This window comes from Salmo salar, chromosome ssa11, assembly GCF_905237065.1.
Source record: "Salmo salar chromosome ssa11, Ssal_v3.1, whole genome shotgun sequence".
NCBI lineage: Eukaryota > Metazoa > Chordata > Actinopteri > Salmoniformes > Salmonidae > Salmo > Salmo salar.
The window spans coordinates 97,153,803-97,170,870 of NC_059452.1; the positions used below are offsets into that span (position 1 = coordinate 97,153,803).

Sequence of the window (17,068 nt, forward strand, 5' to 3'; positions counted from 1 at the left end):
ATGTCACTTTTATGAAAAATACTTATGACTCCGTCAAGTTTACATTCAAAACCATTGAATTACACATTTACACTGATATTTTAACGTGATTGTCAATATTCACACTGTACAGCCAACTGCGAATCAACATTACAGCAACAAGACTTAACAATGTAAACCCACTGGGGTTTAAGATAAAGGAAAGGGTACCACTTTAAAAAGAGCACTTATCAGATTACAATTGGGTCAACTCACTACCTAAGACCGTCTCCTGTGGAATGTGCATACTAGTGCAGTATTGAGAATGAAAGCGTGACCGGGAATATAAAAGGAAACGTCAAACTCCCTTATTCATCATCTTGATAAATACACATTACCTGACTTGAGTACTATTCAAAAATGAGTAACTCCAACCAGTTGTGTGCTGGCCAGCTCACTGTTGGCAGAGCTAGTGTGGTGATTCTGAGGAACATACAGCTACTTCCCAGAGGGAGGGAGGGATTGATCCACACACACACACACACACACACACACACCTTTCCTAAACTACATGCTTTCTTTGTGGTAATAGTGAGCACACGTCTTTTAGTATGTGCTATATGATTTAGGTTCTCATAGAACTAAGTAATCCTCTCTAGAAAATCCTCTACAGAACGAAGTAGTTTGATGTGTCTGACCATTGTTTGAATCTGCTCCCCATATTTCCCATTCAGAGAGAACAAATCCTCAGTCTAGTCTATCTGGAAAGGAAATGCTCAACATTTTCAAAGAGGGATTTTTTTTCTCCCTGAGTTGTCGTGGGAAGAATGTGGAGGAGTTACCATTGGAGGAGTAACCATTCTCATTTCTGTACTGTTAACTAGTCAATCCTTCTGACAGTGGTTTGCGTTCCAAGGCCGGTGGTGTTTTGGATTGCTGTTTATTTGCAAACATTTTGAAAAATCTGATGGCTGTAAGCAGCAGCCTATATTTGTAGGGATAGAGAATTTGGGATAGTAGTCAAATATATTTTATTGGGCCCAGAATGTATACTCCTCATATCCTGAAACCAAGGCCAAAACAATCATACTATTTTACCGACTGTTGACAGATCATGTCAGAGCTCACAGCTGATGCTAATGGTTTTGTTATTGTTGGCAGTTTGAGCCTGTCCCCTTCTCTCACCTACAAAAGGGTTACGATACTCTAAAAATGACGGATGCCAACCCCAAATAATGGGGTTCTATCCCTGAACAGACTAAATAACTCTCCCAATGCCACTCAAAATCTACCCGTATCCCAGTCTCTCCCGCAATGGAATATAAGTATATATGTTTTTAAATCTTCTGTGCCCACTGTCCGGGCTGACGTGATGTGCACCTGAAAGTTGTCACCGTGAGGAGGCATGCTGGCTGGTTGTCAGCAGGTCAGGCAGAGAAGATCTTGTGGTCTCAGGAAACTGCCAGCGAGTGACTTGATATGGACATGGGGAGAATCTCAATTGCATTTCCTTGATTCCTCAAGTTTCCCTCTCGTCACCTTCCCAAAACCCATTGGATGAGAAGAAAGGAGGTCCCTCCCCTCTGACCTTCTCATTCAATGGGTTTTGGGAAGGTGAAGAGAGAAAAACTTGAGGAATCAAGGAAATGCAATTGAGATTTTCCCATAGATAGATATGCTGTCCCCTGACAGACCTTCTCCCTGAGACAACAGTGCTCATTGGCAAAATCACTTATGTTATGCCAACCAGGACTGGGGTTGTGAAGTGATGGATGTTATCAATGTGGCTTTATAAATATATATATAAATATAAATCAAAACAAGCGAGAGCGGAGAGAGGCATATTGACAGACACGGCAGGTTAATACGACCTGCATGACAATTCCAGACATGAAAAGCCTATACAATATGCATGCATAGAAATGCAATCACATTTGTGGAAGGAATGAAGGTAGAAGGAATCATAATTCAATAGGCTACTCATTTAATTTTCCTCCCTCGCTTTTTCCTCACACATACACACAGATCTTTGCAAAAGAGATCATGCTAAACCAGATTAAATAAATGCACTTAAGAGCGGCAGGAATTGGAGAAAGAATTTCACTGCTCTGTGGAACTGCCAAGGAGCATATCACCCAGAGAATCCATCCATGCTAATGTACTTAGCTATCTATGTGGTGCTCAGTGAGGCAGCACGTGACTTGCAACAAAATTATTTTATATACTGTTTATATCTAGAGATTGTGTAAATTCCTCTATATTATGTCTGTATATTTAGTCTATTGCTAGCATCACCACTTCACCAAGTCAAATTCCAGGTATGTGAAAATGTACTTGACAAATAAAGCTTATTCTGGTAGAGCCAAGGTTTGGTCTCAGGCTCAGCCCCAACACTTAACTGGCTGCTCCACAAATGTGCTCTGAACTCATCTCACATGCCAGTCCTCAATGCGCACGAAGGTCGTTTTCACACAGTTCTGAGCTAAAGTTCGAATTAGCGTTTGATTATTTGTTTCATTGTATTTTTTTCTCCATTTGGTTTTACATTCCATAGATACACAGTAAAACTGACTATCCTACCAATCCTCGACTTCAGCGATGCCATTTACAAAATAGCCTCCAACACTCTACTGAGCAAATTGGATGCAGTCTATCGCAGTGCCATCCGTTTTGTCACCAAAGCCCCATATACTACCCACCACTGCGACCTGTATGCTCTCGTTGGCTGGCCCTCGCTTCATGTCCGTTGCCAAACCCACTGGCTCCAGGTCATCTACAAGTCTCTGCTAGGTAAAGCTCCGCCTTATCTCAGCTCACTGACCACCATAGCAGCACCCACCCATAGCACGCGCTCCAGCAGGTATATTTCACTGGTCACCCCCAAAGTCAATTCCTCCTTCGTCCGCCTTTCCTTCCAGTTCTCTGCTGCCAATGACTAGAACGAACTGCAAAAATCACTAAAGCTGGAGACTCATATCTCCCTCACTAACTTTAAACACCAGCTGTCAGAGCAGCTCACAGATCACTGCACCTGTACATAGCCAATCTGTAAATAGCCCATCCAACTACCTCATCACCATATTGTTATTTTATTATTTTGCACCCCAGTATCGCTACTTGCACACTCATCTATCACCCCAGTGTTTAATTTGCCATATTGTAATAATTGCGCCACTATGGCCTGTTTATTGCCTCACCCCCCCTTATCCTACCTCATTTGCACACACTGTATATAGCCTTTATTGTATTATTGACTGCATGTTTGTTTATTCCATGTGTAACTATGTGTCGCACTGCTTTGCTTTATCTTGGCCAGGTCACAGTTGTAAATTAGAACTTGTTGTCAACTAGCGTACCTGGTTAAATAAAAGGTGAAATATCTTTATTTTTTTTTAATTCCCAATTTCCAAAAATTGTTCATGTTAAATCCATCTATGATTATCAAGAAACACAACTTGTGTCATCTTCATTACTTTCGATTTGCTCTTCCAACATGTGGGAGGAAACAGAGCAATAGCTGCTCTAAGTGCTAGGTGAAGTCTATATTCAACAACCTACATCCCCGGTACAGCCCCCGTGTCCACTAATCTGCATCACATGTGCTCAGAAACATGCTGCTGTCAAACAACCATTAATACTGTGCCATTCTGGTTCTTCTCATTTGTTTGATCCTGAAAACTCTCACCTGCAGCAAACCACACCACTGTACGAATTGGTACAAATTGAATCTGACCGAGACCACCGTTTAATAAACCACGTAGGAAGTGTGTTCACTTTACACCACTCCAAACAAACCAAGCGGGCTAACACACCAGAGTTCGGAAAAAACGTTCCAAACCAATTCGGTGTGAAAGCCCCTTAGTGTTTTCCACAGAACTCAATGAGACATGGCATTAATTTCATGACATTTCGTGACCATAACAACAGATGATGAACGCAAAGCTGAGTGAAGGACACATTATAATTGTGCTATGACTACCATTGCAAAATGCAAGTCATTTTGCTTTGTTCTCTTTTTCTATAGCCTTTTTGATCGTTATGTGATTACATTGTTGTTTCTGTCATTTCCCCACAAACACAAGAATGTTATTATGATAATGACCATCTTTTTCTAGTCATGGCAAGGCATTAGCCTAATTCTGTCCCGCTATAACAAAACGTCTTTGTGGAAAAAACGAATTCATTAAATGCAATCTTTTCAGCAAAGGTTTAATAAAGAGCACAGTTTTGAGCTGCGGCCGCTTCTATCCTTTAGCAGCTGATAGAACTGGGAACATGGAGGATGAGCCAGGTCGTTTCCAGTCTTTCACTCCGGGATCATCTTCACATACATACACTACGTCAAGTTTTAGAACACCTACTCATTCAAGGGTTTTTCTTTATTTTTACTATTTTCCACATTATAGAATAATAATGAAGACATCAAAGCTATGAAATAACACATATGGAGTAACCAAAAAAAAAAAGTTAAATCAAAATGTATTTTATATTTGGCTGTTTAAAGAACATCACCCTTTGCCTTGATGTCAGCTTTGCGCACTCTGGGCATTCTCTCAACCAGCTTCACCTGGAATGCTTTTCCAACAGTCTTGAAGGAGTTCCCGCATATGCTGACCACTTGTCGGCTGCTTTTCCTTCATTCTGTGGTCCGACTCATCCCAAACTATATCAATTGGGTTGAGGTTGGGTGATTTTGGAGGCCAGGTCATCTGATGCAGCACTGCATCACTCGCCTTCTTGGTGAAATAGTCCTTACACAGCCTGGAGGTGTGTTTTGGGTCATTGTCCTGTTGAACATTATAGTCCCACTAAGGGCAAACCAGATGGGATGGCGTATCGCTGCAGAATGCTGTGGTTGCCATGCTGGTTAACCTCTCTTGGGGAGGTAGGACGCCACCCACTGTTCACACTATTAAACAAGATTCAAAAGGCACTCGCACATCTGAGCAATCTTGTTACAGGTGCATGGCAACAGTTGAAACAGGATGAATGAAAAAAGGAAACCGCACACTGTTCTTGATAGTATCACTGATATTTAATAAGCTTACGTATCGGCCTAACGGCCTTCGTCAGAGCTTTTGTGAATTTTCGGAAAACAGCACCTCTATGTAGACCTAGCCCCACCCACATCCGTTCCACGTATGGAAAGGGGTTGGAGGCAAAGGAAAAATAAATAAGTGCTACCAAACATAACAATATGCATTTCACAAATATTACAAAAGTGTATAGACAAAACGTACCCTACACATCCATAAAATCTCAACGAGGACATAGCAAGTTTTCATTAATCATTGGGTACATCATACGAAAAAACAAAGTAATCTTAAATAGGAACATATTTTAAATTCACAACATAACATACATAGGCATTTCATCATTAAGTCCTTTAGGAAATAATGTCTGGAGGGTGAAAATCCAAAAACATTCTCTTTTGCTCAGAGTATTATTAATATCACCTCCCCTGTCTGATATCTTGACTTTCTCTATACCACAAAATCTAAAAGGTAGAAATGTCATGTTTTAGGTCATTAAAATGTACTGCGACTGGATAATCCCTGTCGTTTCTCCTGATTGAACTTTTATGTTCACTAATTCTCTGTTTGAGAGAGCGGGAGGTTTTACCGACATAGCAGAGCCCACATGGACATTTAATAATGTAAATAACATGGGTGGTGGTGCATGTGATGATATCGTTAATTTGAAACCGTTTTCCTGTGTGTGGGTGGCAGAAATATTCACACTTCATCATATTGTTGCACTGTGCGCATCCTCTACATTTATAGCTACCATTTGGTGATATTAATAATACTCTGAGCAAAAGAGAATGTTTTTGGATTTTCACCCTCCAGACATTATTTCCTAAAGGACTTAATGATGAAATGCCTATGTATGTTATGTTGTGAATTTAAAATATGTTCCTATTTAAGATTACTTTGTTTTTTCGTATGATGTACCCAATGATTAATGAAAACTTGCTATGTCCTCGTTGAGATTTTGTTGAGATACTGCTATGTCCTCGTTGAGATACTGCCCCCTACCCAAGAGAGGTTAACTGTGCCTTGAAATCCACAAATTAACTTTTAACAAGGCACACCTGTTAATTGAAATGCATTCCAGGTAACTAACTCATGAAGCTGGTTGAGAGAATGCCAAGAGTGTGAAAAGCTGTCAAAATTTGTTAGGTCATAGTTTTGTTGATGTCTTCACTATTATTCTACAATGTAGAAAATATAAAAAATAAAGAAAAACCCTGAAATGAGTAGGTGTCCAAACTTTTGACTGGTACTGTATAATCATCAACTCCATAGTGTCAGCCTGGAAGTTGTAATTACACATGATGTTACAGCTTAATCCCTAGACACACCAAAAGAAAATAACCACTGCATTTTCCCCTCAGAGGAAAAATGAAATGGATGAAAGAGAACCTCTACTGGCAACTTCACCAAAACAGTTTAAAACAGCTAGTTACCATATAAAACAGTAGAAAACAGCTACTGTAGCTCCCATATAAAACAGCTACAGTAGCTCCCATATAAAACAGTTTAAAACATAAAACAGCTAGCTCCCACATATTTGTTTTATTTAACTAGGCAAGTCAATTAAGAACAAATTCTTATTTGACTGCCTACCCACCCCAGGACAAACCCTCCCCTAACGCCGACGACGCTGGGCCAATTGTGCACCGCCCTATGGGACTCCAGATAACGTCCGGTATAAAACAGCTAGTTACCATATATAAAAACAGTTAGTGATCATATAAAACAGCTAGTAACAAAAAAAAAACAGTATAAAATAGTACATGAAACAGAAACACCTTAGGGCTCCTCTAAAACAACACCACTACCTACATTCCTGTGCTGTGGGAATGAAGGTTTTTAGTTAAAGAGAACGTTTTAGCGCTCGCGTCTCCTGCATAGGTCAAGACAGGCAGCAGCTGAGGTAAAAGCGACCTAGATCTAGAACTAACGCATGGATGAAGCTAGATGCATGTATGATGAGTTCACTGACAACTGGCCTAGATGCTCAAGATTAAAGAGCCAAGCTTACAGGAGTGCAGCTCATCGTTTACATTCACGTCCCCAAACAACAAGCTCTAAGCCAGGCAATCTGTGTGTGTTCCTCTGAGCCAAAGGGCCATGTCCTAGTACAATCTCAGGAAAATGTAGATGACCTTCAACAGCTCAGAGTTGCTAAAAAACAGTGTCCTATAATGAGAGATTGATTGCAGCTCACATTTAGTGCCCCATGCCATGTCGGCTGAACATAATATAGGCTTTGCCACAGCCTATCGCACAGCTCTCACAGAAACTTGATCGCCCCGTTATCTCACAACAGAGCTAGTCTGCCTTCTTAACATATGTATCATATTGTAAGTAGTGTAAGTAATTCAATGTTAACTGCGAATACATTCCAAAGTAAACATTAAAACAACATCCCAGAAAGCAGCCTCATGTGTTTGTGCCTGATAAGTGGAGCTAGTTTCCCACCTGAGGGGCCCTGAGGCAAACGAAGAAAATACATTTTTCCTTCCTTCCAGGTTGCACATTCAATCTCTTCCCCATACAGTCCCAGACAACAGATGGAAACAGCAGGAGAAATCACACACACACACAGCACCAGTGTCGCGCCATATCGGATGTGCACGTGGGTGCAAGGCACTGGAAACTAGAGCAAAAGGCAGACACTTAAAAAGTTCAGATGGGGGGGGAGAGAGAGAGACAGTCCTCGCGTCAGCAGTTGTGGCTACAGGCTTTAACAAAATGGGGGCTAAGATCCTTATTATATTATAGACTAGAGGAAGGCATGCGAGTCTGCAGAAAAGCCCAGCCCCAGCTTAGACATATATAGGCCTATTGCACCTAAACACAAGCTTAGGCTGATCATATTGTGCTGCCAGGGAAAAACAGTGTTTATTCCACAAGCAAATGGAGTAGCCAGCCTAATAGAAAAAGTAGCCAGCCAGGCTCCCCCGGGCTAGGGTGGTGGGTCCAGCCAACCAGAGTTTGTCTAGAATGTCATTGTATGCTGTAACATTAAGATTTCCCTTCACTGGAACTAAGGGGCCCAGCCCGAACCATGAAAAACCACCGCAGACCATTATTCCTCCTCCAAACTTTACAGTTGGCACTATGCATTGGAGCAGGTAGCATTCTCCTGGCATCCTCCAAACACGTCTGTCGGACTGCCAAAAGGTGAAGCGTGATTCATCACGCCAGAGAATGCATTTCCGCTGCTCCAGATACCAATATTTTTGGGCTGCTACACTGCACATTATTACATTGTACACTTTGCCTGTGGACATCTGTTCTAAGCTTGTGCCAAGCTTTACACCAGTCCAGCTGTCGCTTGGTATTGCACATGTTGATCTTAGGCTTGTGTGCGGCTGCTCGTCCATGGAAACCCATTTCATGAACCTCCCGACAAACAGTTCTTGTGCTCACGTTGCTTCCAGAGTCAGTTTGGAACTCGGTAGTGAGTGTTGCAACCGAAGACAGGCAATTTTCACGTGCTACAGCACTCAGCCGTCCCGTTCTGTGAGATTGTGTGGCCTACCACTTCGCGACTGAGCAGTTGTTGCTCCTAGATGTTTCCACTTTACAGTAACAGCACTTACAGCTGACCGGGGTAGCTCTAGCAGGGCAGAAATTTGACAAACGGACTTGTTGGAAAGGTGGCACCCTATGACGGTGCAACGTTAAAAGTCACTGAGCTCTTCAGTAAGGCCATTCTACTGCAAATATTTGTCTATGGAGATTGAATGGCTGTGTGCTCGATTTTATACACCTGTCAGCAACGGGTATGGCTGAAATAGCCGAATCCACTAATTTGAAAGGGTGTCCACATACATTTGGCCATGTAGTGTAGTTTCACTTGGTCTAATGCTAATTAGAGTTCACCCGAATCTGGGGAAGTAGATAAAGGGCAAATAAACACTTTATATGGGATGTGCAAATTCATGCTCTCTTCCTCAGTGTAAAGAAATTTGACTGCCACCACAGCACACACACACACACGTATCAAGAGGCGGGACAGACTGACAGGGAAACACTGCTGGTTTGACAGTCTTCGCTGACTTTGTGAGCGACAGGCACCTTGTCCTATCAATAGATCGCTAGAAATGCATACCTTTCATTCCAGCGGCAGATTTTTTCTGACTACCGAATTGTAAAGTAGCCTAGTTAATTTAAATGGGAAAAGTAGCCGGCTGAAAATGAGTAAATCGGCTGTATAGCAGTCGGCGCTTGTGGAAAAGACGAATACAACACAACAATATTTTTTTATTTTACTAGGCAAGTCATTTAAGAACAAATTCTTATTTACAATGACAGCCTAGGAACAGTGGGTTAACTGCCTTGTTCAGTGGCAGAATGACAGATTTTTACCTCGTCAGCTCGGGGATTCAATCTAGCAACCTTTCGGCTATTAGTCCAGCGCTCTAACCACTAGGCTACCTGCCAACCCCAACATCAACGTTTAGATAACATTTCTTAAGATTGTTGTTGCAAAGGGAAATAATGAACTAGAAATGTATGGCCTTCATGTTACAGTAGGAGAGACAGGGATGCAAACTGCTGAGGGTCCAAAAAGGTGACACTTCTTTGTCGATGCACTGAAACATGAAAAATCCCTGCTTGGTGGAAATGCAGGTTTTAACTAATTAAACAACAAAGAATATTATCTACATGACCAGTCTCTGTGTGTAAAATAAAAGTGGTTACTGTGAACCTAACTCACAGCTAAAAAAATGTAAGGAAAGCAATGCAATGTTATTTGTTGCCTAGACTTTACTGCAAATGACAAGTCTTGAGAAAAAAAACAATACACTAATATTGCAGTTAGCCATGACAGCATTTATAATAGAACGCTTGTGACCACACACATCTAAATATCGCACTTGGGAAAAAAACATCTTATAGTAGAAATAGAATGTAACAAACAGGCATTCTATTTCTGCTCTATTATATTGGCCACTATAGATATAGATCAAGCACACATTGCTACATGTGTGCAAAAATAACATTCACTGAGTTTTAAAAAATGGAACCCCCCCCCTCACACACACAGTGTTACTGTCAAGTTAAACAACATATTTGGGCTGCTACACTGCACATTATTACATTGTACACTTTCTGCCTGTGGACATCTGTTCTGCAATGTGCCAGCAAAAGTGATAAAGAGGAAAAGTGTGTGGCGTTCCTTTCACCTCTATAGGCATCCAGCTTAAGCCAGGCCCAGCTCCAGCTTCACTTGATCCCTGAATCCACTTGTTCAGCAAGCAACACCTAATTTTCACCTAATTCTGGTGGTCACACGGGGCGGCAGGTAGCCTAGTGGTTAGAGCGTTGGACTTGTAACCGGAAGGTTGCAAGATCGAATCCCCGAGCTGACAAGGTAAAAATCTGTCATTCTGCCCCTGGACAAGGCAGTTAACCCACTAGGTCGTCATTGAAAATAAGAATTTGTTCATAACTGACTTGCCTAGTTAAATAAAGTAAAAGCAATTAAATAAATTCACCCAATTCTCTCATTCTGAAAATTAACCACATACTGCGTACGCTTCATCACCTTCTCACCCTGTCCCCGTGGTCAGGCTTCTCACCTACCTCTTCCTTATCGTTCAGTGGACACGCTGCTGTAACTGGAAAGCTGACTTTCCAGAACGCGCGTTGATGCTATAACTCGTAAGTTGGTTCTCTTCTTTCTTCAGTCGGGTGCTGCACTGCATTCTGTTATGTAAACGATTGGCTGAGCCTTGGATACAGCAGCCAGTATTGCTCCAAACGCACATCACTCGTTTGCCTACAGTAGTGATCCAACCCCTCCCCATACTAAACTTTTCTCATCGGATCTACATGAATCACGTAGGTCACCTATTTTGGATTCAAAACGGCAAATTTCACCAAAAGGTGACTAGTTTGCATCCCTGGAGAGAAGGGGGGGGCAATATGCCCTTCATGTTAAAGTAGTAGAGTGAAGGGGGGAGCTGTGTGCCCTTCATGTTAGTGTAGGAGAGAGAAGGGGGGGTGAGCAGTATGTACTTCATGTTACTGTAGGAGAGAAGGGGGTGAGCAGTAAGCCTACTGTAACATTAAGGGCATACTGCTCCCCCCTTCTCTCTCTGACATAGCCTACTGTAACATTAAGGGCAATGTCAGAGAGAGAAGGGGGAGCAGTATGCCCTTCATGTTGCAGTAGGAGAGAGAAGGGGGGAGCAGTATGCCCTTCATGTTGCAGTAGAAGAGAGAAGGGGGGAGCAGTATGCCCTTCATGTTGCAGTAGGAGAGAGAAAGGGGGGAGCAGTATGCCCTTCATGTTACAGTAGGAGAGAGAAAGGGGGGAGCAGTATGCCCTTCATGTTACAGTAGGAGAGAGAAAGGGGGGAGCAGTATGCCCTTCATGTTACAGTAGGAGAGAGAAAGGGGGGAGCAGTATGCCCTTCATGTTACAGTAGGAGAGAGAAGGGGGAGCAGTATGCACTTCATGTTACAGTAGGAGAGAGAAGGGAGAGCAGTATGCCCTTCATGTTACAGTAGGCTGTCCGCGAGAGAAGGGGGGGTGAGCAGAATGTGAGCACTGACACAGATCTACTGCAACAGCAAGCTCAAATCAGTCTTTCCCAGAAGACAGAAATACATGCAGTTCAGAAAAATGTATCAGAAGATTGGATAGAACATTCCAGCGTGCAATGTAATAAGAAAATAAATCAGATGTCCGTGTGAGATGGGTGTGTTCCAGGGCGTAGGGGCTCTGGTGTAAGCGAAGGTCTCAGGCTCCACGCCAGCCAGAGCAGTGGAATTACATAATGAGAGAAGGGAAGTGTTTATGGAGCAGAGGGGCTGAGAGGCTTGAACTGCTGCCTGCCACATCTCTCCTCTACGTTTCATCAGCCTTTTCTCCCCATGACAACTCCACCTTTGTCAGCTCTCCATGCAAATAACACAGACAGGGAAGCAAAAACAAGTCAGTCATTTTTGTCACCGCTCTTGACATTTGAACCCAATTTTTTCCCCCTCCAACAGCAATGTAATTCAAACAGCTTGCTTGCCTGGAAGAGATCACACTTCGGCTGACAGAAGGAAAAGAAGCGAGTGAAATAAATTGCCGTGTGTGTCATATGCAAGCATTGAGATGAGCAAAATCAGTTATTCATTCTGTTTGAGCAAGTTAGAAAAAACAATTTTTGAAAAACGATTTAACTGAGACGAAATGCCAATTCTGGCCTTGACCATGTCTGGGATTGAGCATTTCATCCAGGGCTGTGTGATGCAGTGACCCTTCTCTGCTTGCCTCTGTTGTTTTCTCTGTCTGCAAACACTGCGCAGTAAACACATTGACGCAATCTCACAACCTGGAATGGAACAAGTACACAGGCTGCATAATCAAATGATTTAGTTAAATTCCACTAAGAGGAGCAATTGCTATATAATTGTAAAACAGTGCATGACAATCTCTTCAGTTTTTGCTTCATTTAAAGTGAACAATTCTGGAGTGCAGGGCTCAGCCGCATCTGCTTTCTGCAACTAAAACCCATCAAGACACTGGTGCCTGACATCATTAGGGATGTAAACCGTGTCCCGGCCACTGGAGTTTAGCTGCTTGTTAAGAAACCTACCTACTGGACATCTAAGCATGACAACTTTTAAATGGAGAATCCATTTACTGGCAAGATTAGAAGAAAAAAAATGTTTGGGCATGACAGGCCAACACAAAACTCTGAACCTCACATCCATGCATAACTGACCAAAATATGAAAAACAAGCATTGTACTGTTGAATTCTGTAATGTGAGTGTGGAAGAGGTGAACAAATTGTTGACTACCTACTAAATCATGGCCGCCACGGCAAAAGAAAAGTAAAATGTTTCCCTTTGCCAAGATATAATCCATCCACCTGACAGGTGTGGCATCTTGAAGCTGATTAAACAGCATGATCATTATACAGGTGCACCTTGTGCTGGGGATAATAAAAGGCCACGAAAATGTGCAGTTTTATCATGCAACACAATGCCACAAATGTCTGAGGTATTGAGGGAGCGTGCAATTGGCATGCTGACTGCAGGAATGTACAACAGAGCTGTTGCCAGAGAATTTAATGTTCATTTCTGTACCATAAGCTGCCTCCAACCGAAGAATTTCTTCAGAAACTTTGCTCATCTGCTCTGAGGTGGTTTCTGAAAGTTTCTGAAGAAATTCTTCGGTTGGAGGCAGCTTATGGTACAGAAATTAACATTAAATTCTCTGGCAACAGCTCTGTTGTACATTCCTGCAGTCAGCATGCCAATTGCACGCTCCCTCAATACCTCAGACATTTGTGGCATTGTGTTGCATGATAAAACGTCGTCCTCACCAGGATCTTGACCTGAATGCAGTTTGGCGTCATAACCGACTAAAATGGGCAAATGCTCACCTTTATGCACACGCTGGAGAAGTGTGCTCTTCACAGATTAATCCCGGTTTCAACTGGACCAGGGGCATGGAAGACAGCGTGTATGGTGTCGTGTGGGTGCATTTTATCTATAGCAATTCGAATGCAGAGATACCGTGACGAGATCCTGAGGCCCATTGTCGTGCCATTCATCCTCCGCAATCACCTCACGTTTCAGCATGATAAAGCACAGCCCCATGTCGCAACGATCTGTACACAATTCCTGGAAGCTTAAAAATGTCCCAGTTCTTCCATGACCTGCATACTCAGACAGGTCACCCGCTGAGCATGTTAGGGATGCTCTGGATCTACGTGTACGACAGTGTGTTCCATATCCCGCAAATATCCAGCAACTTCACCCAGCCATTAAAGAGGAGTGAGATAACATTCCACAATCAACAGCCTGAACAACTCTATGCGAAGGAGATGCGTTGTGCTGCATGAGGCAAATGGTGGTCACACCAGATACTGACTGGCTTTCTGATCCACAACACTATCTTTTTTTTGTAAGGTATCCCTCGCATGAGGTCCACACTCACTGTACATCTTTCTTTGTTTTACTTGTCTTTGTAAGAGTTGACATGTTCAAAAGCACCAAACTGTCTGTTTAAAATGACTAGCACACAGCTCAGACACCCATGCATACCACACAAGACAGACCCCAAGTCCAAAACAGACTCTGGGAAATACAGAGTACTACATAGAGCCATGACTACATGGAACTCTATTACACATCAAGTAACTCAAGCGGGTAGTAAAATCAGATTGAAGAAACATAAAACTACATCTTATGGAACAATGCAGACTGTGAAGACACACACGTACATTAAAATGTAATATTGTGGTATTATACATTCTGTATTGTAGATATGTAGTGGTGTAATAATGTGCTATATCATGTACTGTTTATTTTGTTGTTGACATTGCCTTAATCTTGTTTGGACACGAGGAAGAAGAGCTGCTGCCTTGGCAGGAACTACTGGGGACCCTTAATAAACCCCAGGAAGAAGAGCTGCTGCCTTGGCAGGAACTAATGGACCCTTAGGAAGAAAGCTGCTGCCTTGGCAGGAACTACTGGGGACCCTAACCCCAGGAAGAAGAGCTGCTGCCTTGGCAAACCTGGGACCCTAATAACCCCAGGAAGAAGAGCTGCTGCCTTGGCAGGAACTACTGGGGACCCTTAATAAACCCCAGGAAGAAGAGCTGCTGCCTTGGCAGGAATATGGGGACCCTTAATAAACCCCAGGAAGAAGAGCTGCTGCCTTGGCAGGAACTAATGGGAACCCTTAATAAAAACAAAATATTATAAGTACAGATAAAGGGCTGCAAATCAATAGAATGACTGACTGCACCTGAGACCCAGTCACAAAAGGGACAGCAGTCAGCTTCACATCCATGAGGGAATACAGTCTAGTCCTGCTGGGAGAGACCTGGCCTACAGTCTAGTCCTGCCTACAATTTCTGACTCAACACTTACTTGAATGCTTCTCATTAATTATTCATGTTCAGAACAAGACATGGCACCATCCCTGACTGATAAAAGGAATGTAAAACTACATCAGTCTATTGTGACAGGTTCATACTGTGGTGCATGACATCAGTGAAAACCTGGACTGTAACAAACGGAAACCTGGAGAGCAGGCTCAAGGCTGGGCGAAATCAGTTGTTAGCAATAGAACATGGGACTGGAAACACACATCTAATATTTGTGTGTAGAATAGATAGCTTGGTGTAAACTGTAATATTATAGAATACTGAAATCCCACAGTAAACCCAGTAAATGTATCACTAAACCCTACTGTAGACTGGGACCATCATGCTAATCTCACCTGGGGGAAAAAAAAAAATCACATAGCAGTAGACTTCCTACTGTATCACGGCTGACTGAAAATGAAAAGGTATGGCAGTCTGATACCTGCGGGATGGTATACCACTCACTGCGCGCGTGTGTGTGTGTGTGTGTGTGTGTGTGTGTGTGTGTGTGTGTGTGTGTGTGTGTGTGTGTGTGTGTCAACGTTTACAAAGTCAAAATGCATGTAGACTAATTCACATTGGCTGAATGGAGATTTGCTTATCTAGATCCATGTGATTATAAATGCAGGCTTAATACTAACACTAACAGTGGAGGCCACCTACAGTGGCAGAGCTGCATGGCTCATTCCCACCAGATTATGGGATCATACACAGATTAACATTATAGCCTACTCAGCATTTTTGCGGCTGGCCTGGCAGGACATTTATCAGGATGCTAACAGGTGAATTTTAGACCTCACTGGTTTGTCAGATAAGTGGATTTGACATGCTGTAAATATCTGTCGTTGTGATTGGCATTTAATAAGCCTTACAGCGTGACAAATGTACACGGGTATTGAGAGAGTACGCATTGAACAAATGTGTGTTTATGAGGATTCTTGTTCAAATTAAAGTTGTTGCAAGCCTGAGTGTCAGCTGGCAATGGCAAATTGAGTAAAACAGCCCAATCTAGCCTAACTACTGTGCTAAGGGCACTAACCGTAGGGGTTTGCTCATTTGACACGCACTGAAACATGGTGGCTCACGTGTCAGAGGCTCTTTACTGTCAACAATGCTGTTCACATCAATTGTGACAACGTGGACATGAGCCAAATCTAAACTGGCATAGATTGGTTGGTGAGAATCTCTCCCAATGAAATCAAAATGGACCTGCATGACACTGTCGGGTCAAACCGGACTCATCAGAAGAAGGGCACAAACACTGCTGCATAAAAGGAAGACTCCTACTGCCAACAAACTTCAACTCTGGTCTCCACAAAGCAATAAGTGACTCATTAGTACAAAACAGTGGCACATTCTTATAGCATTTAGACACCGTCTATGTCATGATATAATAAACTGCATTCCGAACATGCGAGCAGACAGCGAGTCTGCATTTTTCTATCACTTAACTACTCTCAGTAAATCCTAATTCCATTTCAACCAGTCAAAAGAATTCAGTAGAATAAACATAAGGAGCTGAGCTACGCCAAACAAATTACATTAGTGTGGTTTACAATAGTAGCAAGGACACCTGGATAATCATTAGCGTAAAACCATAGATCAACAGAGTAATCCCAGACTTTACAGAAAATCCGCTAGTTCTCTCCTCGCATGCACAGACGAACACGTGATGAACCAGGGCCGGGTTTCCTGATAAAACTTTGGCTTTCATGTGTTTTAACAATACATCTCTTCCCTATAAATAACAGCCAAAGATGTAACATGCGTTTCCCAGAACACCACGCAGAGAGAACGACCGCTAAGCGCGTCGTTGGAGCATGTTGTTTCGATACCGACAAGATGGAAAGAACGGGAGCGCTGCTCTCAAATTCCCCTTCTCCATTCAAATCTTCCCTTAACATTATTTCACAATACTGACGACAGAAATTCCTTGAGAGATACTAGGCCTACCACTTAAGGCTGCAAATATTGAGGCGGCTTATCGTAGAAAAATGCACCAAATCTCAGATTTGCCACATCATTGCACACGTAAGGCAACACATTAAATATATGGAAACAAATTACAGACAGCGTACGTATGAAATGTATTTCCATTATTTATATTTTAATGCAGTCATCTCAGTTTTCATTTGAAGCATATTTTTGTACGTTGCTTATTTGTATCAACTGCAAAGACATTGGCAACTTTGTAGTCAACTTTGTTCTGAAGT

General features: G+C 42.5%; 1 protein-coding gene across 5 annotated transcripts in view; it reads right to left on the bottom strand.

Annotated features, from left to right (window-relative positions):
* Positions 1-17,068, bottom strand: part of LOC106563726 (bifunctional heparan sulfate N-deacetylase/N-sulfotransferase 1) — a 136,407-nt gene that overhangs the window by 107,116 nt on the left and 12,223 nt on the right. The gene's annotated exons all lie outside the window — the stretch shown is intronic.